Source organism: Furipterus horrens, unplaced genomic scaffold (assembly GCF_987537825.1).
Source record: "Furipterus horrens unplaced genomic scaffold, mFurHor1.1.pri manual_scaffold_2, whole genome shotgun sequence".
Classification (NCBI taxonomy): Eukaryota; Metazoa; Chordata; class Mammalia; order Chiroptera; family Furipteridae; genus Furipterus; species Furipterus horrens.
Window position 1 is genome coordinate 127,817,235 of NW_028327172.1, and position 7,670 is coordinate 127,824,904.

Genomic DNA, 7,670 nt, shown 5'->3' on the forward strand with positions numbered 1-7,670 from the left:
AGGAGTTAACAGGAAAGACAGAGAGAGAGTGAACAGGCAACCAAAGGAGAAAGGACAGTCCCAGAGGGTCGGACCTTGATGCCGGAGACTATGGTGAGGCCCTGGGAAGGGAAGGTGGGGGTGAATGACAAATGTTCAGCATCAAAATAAATCATCTTTTCTAGATCTTCTGCAAGAACAAATTTTCCAGAGATTTAGATTCGGTAAACAGACCAAGCTGGATCACAGTGAGGAACTTACAGGGGATTTGAGATGTCAAACACACAGAAGCCAAGGTTTGCCTGTAATGTTAAAAATAACGCCATGTGCGGCCTTTTAGAATCAGGCTCCTTTCAAATGACTGCAATTCAGAGAGCCTTCTCTAAAACATCCAAGACAATATATTAGCCATTATACTAATAGCTGTAAGATATAGCAATAATTATTTATACTCAATCTATACAGCTTGTTAGTTTTTCCTCTGTGTATTGTATCCATGCCGTGTGTTGTATTTCTTAACATTTTTATATATAGTGTTTGAAATCAAATCTATTAGTTACAAGCATAAAGTGTTAACTGAGAGTTTTGTGCTTGAAGTTGCTTTATTAATTTTCCCCACACAGACCTTAAGCATGGTGACTAAAAGAGTGAGCTTTAGAGTGAGAAAGACCTCCTAGGTCCAGGATCTACAATTTGTCAGCATGTTAAAGTTGTTTCCGAGGTATCAGGCCCTGGATCTCCCCATCTTTGAGATGGCAACATCAGTACCTGCCTCTATGGTTACTGTGAGGATGAAACATAATAAATATGCAGAAAATGCTGTCAATTCTAAAAGTCACCACAATTGTTGTCAATTTCCTTGTAAACATTACTGACAATTTTTTTTAATAATAATGTGGGTTTTATTAGTCGACTACAGTCACCATACAATCGTCATAGATTTCCCCTTCTGTATTCATCCCACCAAACACAAAACAGAGCAGTGAGCCAGTCTGACTTTCCTCATGTGAGTCATCACCTTGGGTCACTCCTTTGTCAGTGGAATCCCCTTTCTCAGCACCAGTTTCGAGTGGCAGGATTTGAATCTTCCTCCTCAGAAGTGCACATCACTGGCCATGGAATGGTCCAATCATCCAGGGTGTAGAAAAGTATCAAATTTAAGTAAGGTCCAATGCTGCTTTTCTATGTGGTATTAGTACATTGTGTCCAGTGCTCCTGTGGGAGTCATCCCTCCAAAGATGTACAGGTGTTTCCTGATAGCCACAGCTGAGTGGGCAGCACAGCCTCGGGGAGCTGCTCTAGTGGGACTTAGTTTCTGCCACTTCATGTCACTTATATCAATGCAATAAAGGTCATCATAAAATTTGTCCCCTGCCAAGCCTCCATGAATGAAGAGCTTCATCCCTGCTGCCACCATCACATGACCATGCCAGGGGAATGGAGATTTTCCAAATGTCTCTGGCTGTGACCAGGTCAGAGTGTTTGCGTCAAGCGCATGAAGCTTCATGTCCTGCACGGGCTGGGAGCCTCTCTCTCCACCCTCAAAGACGTACAGCTGGTTTCCAATGGCTGCCAAAGATGTGGTGAATGTTCTTGGGGATGGTGGGGGATGGGGAGGAGCAGTGGTCACCTCTGGCATGGTCCAAGTTCTAGTTTTAGGATTCAGAACTTGTAAGCAATTTTGATTTCCTGACTGGTTGGCACCTCCAAACACCCAGATGCTGTGAGGTGCACAAGAGGGAACGAAACTGGCATGCTCATACCGAGGCAAGAGGCCCTCTGAGGTTATTAAATTCTACTGTGTGTTCCCAGATCCATGCTGTGCACATCTGAGAAGCTCCTGTTTGGATCCGCTCCCCCAATGAGAGTGGAAATTTTAGGAAGAGAGAAAACAGCACTTTTTGCCTAGTTGTGCACTGTGCTTCAGACATCCTGAGGTCCCGGATCTTGTGTAAACGATTGCTCCTGCCTGGACCATAGTCCCCTGCCTCTTCCATGCCTTCTTTGCCTGGCTACTCCCACCCATCCCTCACTCTCCACTGAAGCATAGCTCCTCCTAGAACTTAGCCTTCTCTGACCCTGCAGGATGGCGTTGGCACCAAGCAACCCTGCTCCTCCCCTGTGCTCTTGTCATCACATCACATTGTAGTCCCATGTGTATTTTATTGATCTGCATTTCCCCTCATATTTTACACATACACACATTTACACACACAGCATTAAGCTCCATGAAAACATAAATCTGCTTGGCCTTCATTTCTAACCTAAGCATGTAGTCAAAGCGTGCTTGGCACATACTAAATTCCTAATAAATGTACATTTTGAATAAATAAAAGATATTAAGCAAATGGATATTAAGTTTTACAAACCCCCTGTGTTAGGCTGAATCATAAAATACCTATAACCAGAAGCATCCCACAATTACTGAACTATTATCTTCATTAATTACTTGCCAAGAGTCTTCTAAATAAAGTTGACAATAAATAAAGTACCTTGACATATTTATAGATCTTCAAAGTAGTCAGCTAAAGAAAGCAATTCAAATAACACGCTCTCAAAAAAATTTTTACAAAATTTAGTCCATTCCACAGCCCAGCTATTTTAGCAGCTCCTTAAAGAGAAGTTGTGTTTATGGGAAGAATGATGGAAAATAGCTATCGGACTACATAAAAAAAATAAATAATAAATATTTGTGAGTACCTCTTATTTGTTAGGTGCACAGGCAGATCAAAGATGAAACACAGTGTTTCCTTTCAATAGGTTAACAGTCTAAGTGATGTCAATAATAGAGAACTTTTTTCTCCCACCAAATTCATTAGTAAATTATATTTATTTGTAGTTTATATGCCTTTACTTAATTTTTAATCTAATAAAGGGCATTATTAAACATAGGTAAGTACATTTATTTCCTTTGCAACTGATATGAATTGCTATTTTTGAGATAAATTAAGCATGCCAGGTGGTATCACAACTTTATGATTAATTCAGTCTTTTGAAAATAAACCAATTTCTCCAAGACCATATGCTCATAACATCCATCAAATAGACAAGATGATTTGTATATAGCTTCTGAAATTTTACCCCTCAGCATATAATTATTTTTCCTTTCGGCAAAAGCTTCTGAACACCTGTTGAAGTCATTACTGCTCTGTCCTTTGGGGGCAATCAGAGATCAGCTCCCTCATACACTCCATTTTTCTCAAGATTCACCAGGAACCTCATAGACTTGCTGCTGCACAAACCATTTAACAGGTGGCTGGGCCTGCTTCTCCTCCCCACATTCCCCACCCCAAGAATGATATACTAGATTATTTTTCTTTTCTTTTCCTTTATGCAAATATCAAAGTAGTAGGGACATTCTCAGGAGCAGACAGAATTTAACCCTTAATAATTTCAAAAAATGCATGGAACAAGAGTTTTTCTTGTGAAACAAAAGGTGGACAGTTCTTTTCCTTTCCTCAAGCTTGAGAAAAATTGGTGAGAGTTGTGAAGATACCAGCCCTTCCGTAATATGATTGGTCAATAAAGAAAAATAATCATCTCAACAAAATAATTGCTACTAAAAAAACACTGTGATGTTTTATTTTATTATTACACATCTGCCTTACCCTCAAAAACACAAAGTTTGAAGTGGGACTTCGGCTGCTTATGTGTATAAAAAATCTTTTGTTTTGATGTCTTATGGAACTAGAGTGTGGTGGATCCCAACATCCAGCTGTTGAGTATTGTCATTTTCTCTTCCTGCAATGCAGTTCATTCTCAGTTAATGACAAAGTCTTATTTAAATTCTGAGACTACGGGTACTATTTCCCATAATAGTAAGACCTATTGTTGCATCCTTCAGTATTCTGGTAGGAAACAGATTCACTCCTAATTATCAAATGAAGAGACTCTAATAAAGCCATCCAAAGACTTCGACAGAGAGATGCCATTACCACCGGGAGTGCTAAAGAAAGAGGGGAGGAAATGGTGCTCCAGGAGCCCAGGAAGATTGGACACTGAGCAGGAGAGACCATGTAGTAGGAGCTACAGTCATAGGAGACATAATAGGAGGGAGAGGAAGTAAATAGTCTGGCCTGTCTCTCCTCTCATCTTCCCATTGATCTCCTATTTCCCAAATTCAACTGCAGTTAAAAATCAGATGCAAAAGAATCCAGGTGACAGAATCTGTGGGAAAGAGCCTCCTGTAAGTACAATATAGAATAGAAAAGGACAAAGAATAGATCTTATATTGAAACAATAAAGAAAAAAAGAAAGTATAGATGAATTCAAACATAATTTGTTGGCAACTTATCAAACCAGTCCAGCCATGTTCATCCCTAGTGATCTAAATAAGAGAACCACTGAGAGTTCTCCAGGTGAAGACTTTTAATGCATTTTTGTTTAAATCCTCTCTTCTCAAGCTCAATAAAGGTCCTCAAGAGAGCTACTCACAAAGATGGGAAAGATGCTCTCCAGAAGGGCAGAATCTCTGGCAGTATTCTTGCTGAAGGACCAAAAGCTCATATGTCAACCTTATTCTAAAGTGTGAGCCTTTGCCCTCAAGAGTTTGGCGGCATAGATCCTCACATCTGACCTCATTTGGAGAAATGAAGACAGGCTTCTGCCCAGAACATCCACAATAGCTGGGTGATAAGAGAGTAAATTGGTGTGATCATGCCAAGTTCCCATGGATTAGGTTGACATTGAGGAAGATAAATGAGCATGAAGAAAGTAGGAAAACATTGCCCAGGATGGCTACTTTCCAGGGCCATGGGATACCAGCACATAGAGGCTCTGTGGGTAGAGCACAGGATGTGGGTGGGGAGACAAGGAGGCAGGCACAGAAGAGGGGTGATGTAGGTCAAACTCTCTGCAAAGGGAGCTCCAAAGCACCCATAAAAGTAGATCCCAAGACAGAGCAAGCACTTGGACTCCTACCATGGCAAGTGCAGAAGAGCCAACATAGAAGCATTAACAGTTCATGTTATATTAAAAGGGCTTTTTTCTCATCCTCTACTCTTCTCTCCTTCTTTCCCCACCTTAAACCTGAAGCAAGAAGAGGAAAGGTTGGAGCAAGAACAATACAACATTTAACCAAATCCCCCTGGCCCACTGCTGACCACTAAGCCACTGAACAGGGAAAGGGGAGAAGCTTTGACTTGAATGGGAGATTGAAAAGGCTTTTCTTTGGATTATCCTGGGTCATTTAATACCTAAAAGTAAGGCTGGAACCAAACACCTGAAATTGACTCTACAGCAGACTGCATAACCTCAGAAAGACTCATAAATTGAAGGAACCAGGTCCCTCTAAATTGTCAGGTGAAATTTAGGAATGAAAATAATTGTAAAAGTCTCCATAAGAAAAGGTCAGACATGCAGATTCCCTTCATATATCCTCTCCCAGTCACTTTGCTTCGCCCTGATCCCAGGAGAAGACTGGAGCATAGCGCCCCCTAGAGAGGCTTTTAAGACAACACAGCTAAGAGTGAAAGTGAGATATCATAGTGAAAAGAAAGAATTACATAACAGTTGACCTACCTTTAGCCCCTCTGCTTACCTGGGTCCCAGACCCTGGCAGACAAGTTTACACACCTCCCAGCAGGAGACTAGGATTCTTACAGAGGATACTTACCTGCCTAAAAGAGAACACCTTGGTGTTGGGAAATTGCATGGCAGGTGTCAAGTGAGAAAGGAAGGCTCCTTTCCACTGAATATCTTTTTGTTATTGTTTGAGTGTTTTACCATGTGCATGTATTGCTTATTAAAAATAATAAGTGCATGAACATTTAAAACATGGGCATTTAAATATATAAAAATTAAAACTATGATAAAAGTCTCAAGAGACATAAAAAGATATTGAGTCTGTGAAACAAGAAAGGGACACTACAACAAAAGAAAAATTCTAAAACCAAAAGGAGCTGTGGAATTGATAACACAATCACGGAAGTAAAATGTGATAGCATAGAAGTTAACAGAGAGAAAAAGCAAATGAGAGTAGAAATCAAGAACAAGACACGATCCAGGAAAACAGGAGAACCAATATGGGAGAAAGAAAAAGACCTCTTTAATGGTATTGATGAGAAGACAGGAGGCTCCATAAAGGATCTACCCAAAAAGAAAGAAAGAAGAACAGAAAGACAGACAGGAAGGGAGGAAGGAAAAAAGAAAGGAAGGGGAGAAGAAGGGAGCAAAACAGAAAGGAGATAGACTAACTTGAAAGAGCATTTATAATTCTCAGAAAATTGGAGACTAAATTAGTAAAAGTCTCTAAAAATCATAAGAGAAAAAGAGAGGCAATTATTAACGCCAATAAATAACATAATTAAGAGTAAACAAAAGGCTCAGCTGTGAAAAATATTTCTTAGTTGTAACTCTGGGTATTACTTTAACCAAAACCTATATTGAAAGATGGGTGAAAGTAGTGGATAGGTACACAGGGAATAAGAGTATGTTGCAGGTTAAAAGAGCTAAATTCTCATATTCTACAATGGTTCATCTAGAAGTCTAAGGATGTTGTTTTTGAATATAGAAGTAAATAGCAGAACAAATTGCTAAAAGAATTAGAAATGATGCCTTCGAAGAGTGGGAATTGAGGAAGAATGGGGTAGAGGCTGGTCAGGAATTTTTGTTATTATAAGCTTGATAGTATTATTTCAATTCTTAAAATATACTTTTCATCCAACATCATCTCAGGGAACAGTGATAGCAGCCACTCCAGGAGTTTCACAATACCGCCCAAGGACGACAAGAAGAAAAATGCTAGAAAGTCAGCCAAAAAAGACAAAGACCCAGTGAACAAATCTAGGGGCAAGGCCAAAAAGAAGAAGTGGTCCAAAGGCAAAGTTTGGGACAAACTCAATAACCTAGTCTTGTCTGACAAAGCAACATATGACAAACTCTGTAAGGAAGTTCCCAACTACAAGCTTATAACCCCGGCTGTCTTCTCTGAGTGACTGAAGATTCGAGGTTCCTTGGCCAGGGCAGCCCTTCAGGAGCTCCTTAGTAAAGGACTTATTAAACTAGTTTCGAAGCACAGAGCTCAAGTAATTTACACCAGAAGCACCAAAGGTGGGGATGCCCCAGCTGTTGGTGACGATGCATGAACAGCAGGTCCCACGAGCTGTACATTTTGAAAAATAAAACTTTATTAAATTAATATATATATATGCAAAATTTTATATATTATATATACATATACTACTTTGAGAGAAATCGAATTTTAAATTAAAAATTAAAGACTCAACAGTAAGTACATGGTTACACTTTACAAGAATAAAAAGGCCAATTGGACAATAAAGAGTAATCAGAACACATGTAGGTCTAATAGACCATTTAATCACAAAGAAAAGGAAAGCCCCAAAGGTCATTACCTAGAACCAATGTAGAGTATAAAAACCTATAATACCACTGAAAGAGTTTCTATCCCTGGCTGGAGTGCTTTGTGTCTCAAATCAGATACACTATGGAATATAGTTTCAACCAATCAATTTTCACATAAGATTTTGGCCCTCCCTTAAATATGCAAAGGGTTGAGCACCTGTTGACTTAATGTTTGTACAGAAAACTGAATGAAAAATCAATGAAATCTCCTCAGCTCTTTGAAGACTTGGTGTACATTGGTGGTTAAGAGCTTTTAATGTGCTCCCAAAGGTATAAGCCAATTAGAAAAGGTCAAGGAGGTCAGAGGCAGAAGAGCAGCTAGTCACATG

At 39.6% G+C, this 7,670-nt stretch overlaps 2 pseudogenes; one reads left to right on the forward strand and one right to left on the reverse strand.

Moving 5' to 3' along the window:
- Window positions 1-884: 884 nt before the first annotated feature.
- LOC150019461 (rab9 effector protein with kelch motifs pseudogene) lies at window positions 885-5,632 on the reverse strand (annotated as a pseudogene).
- A 317-nt stretch (window positions 5,633-5,949) lies between these two features.
- Window positions 5,950-7,064, forward strand: LOC150019462 (small ribosomal subunit protein eS25 pseudogene; annotated as a pseudogene).
- The last annotated feature ends 606 nt before the right edge of the window (window positions 7,065-7,670 follow it).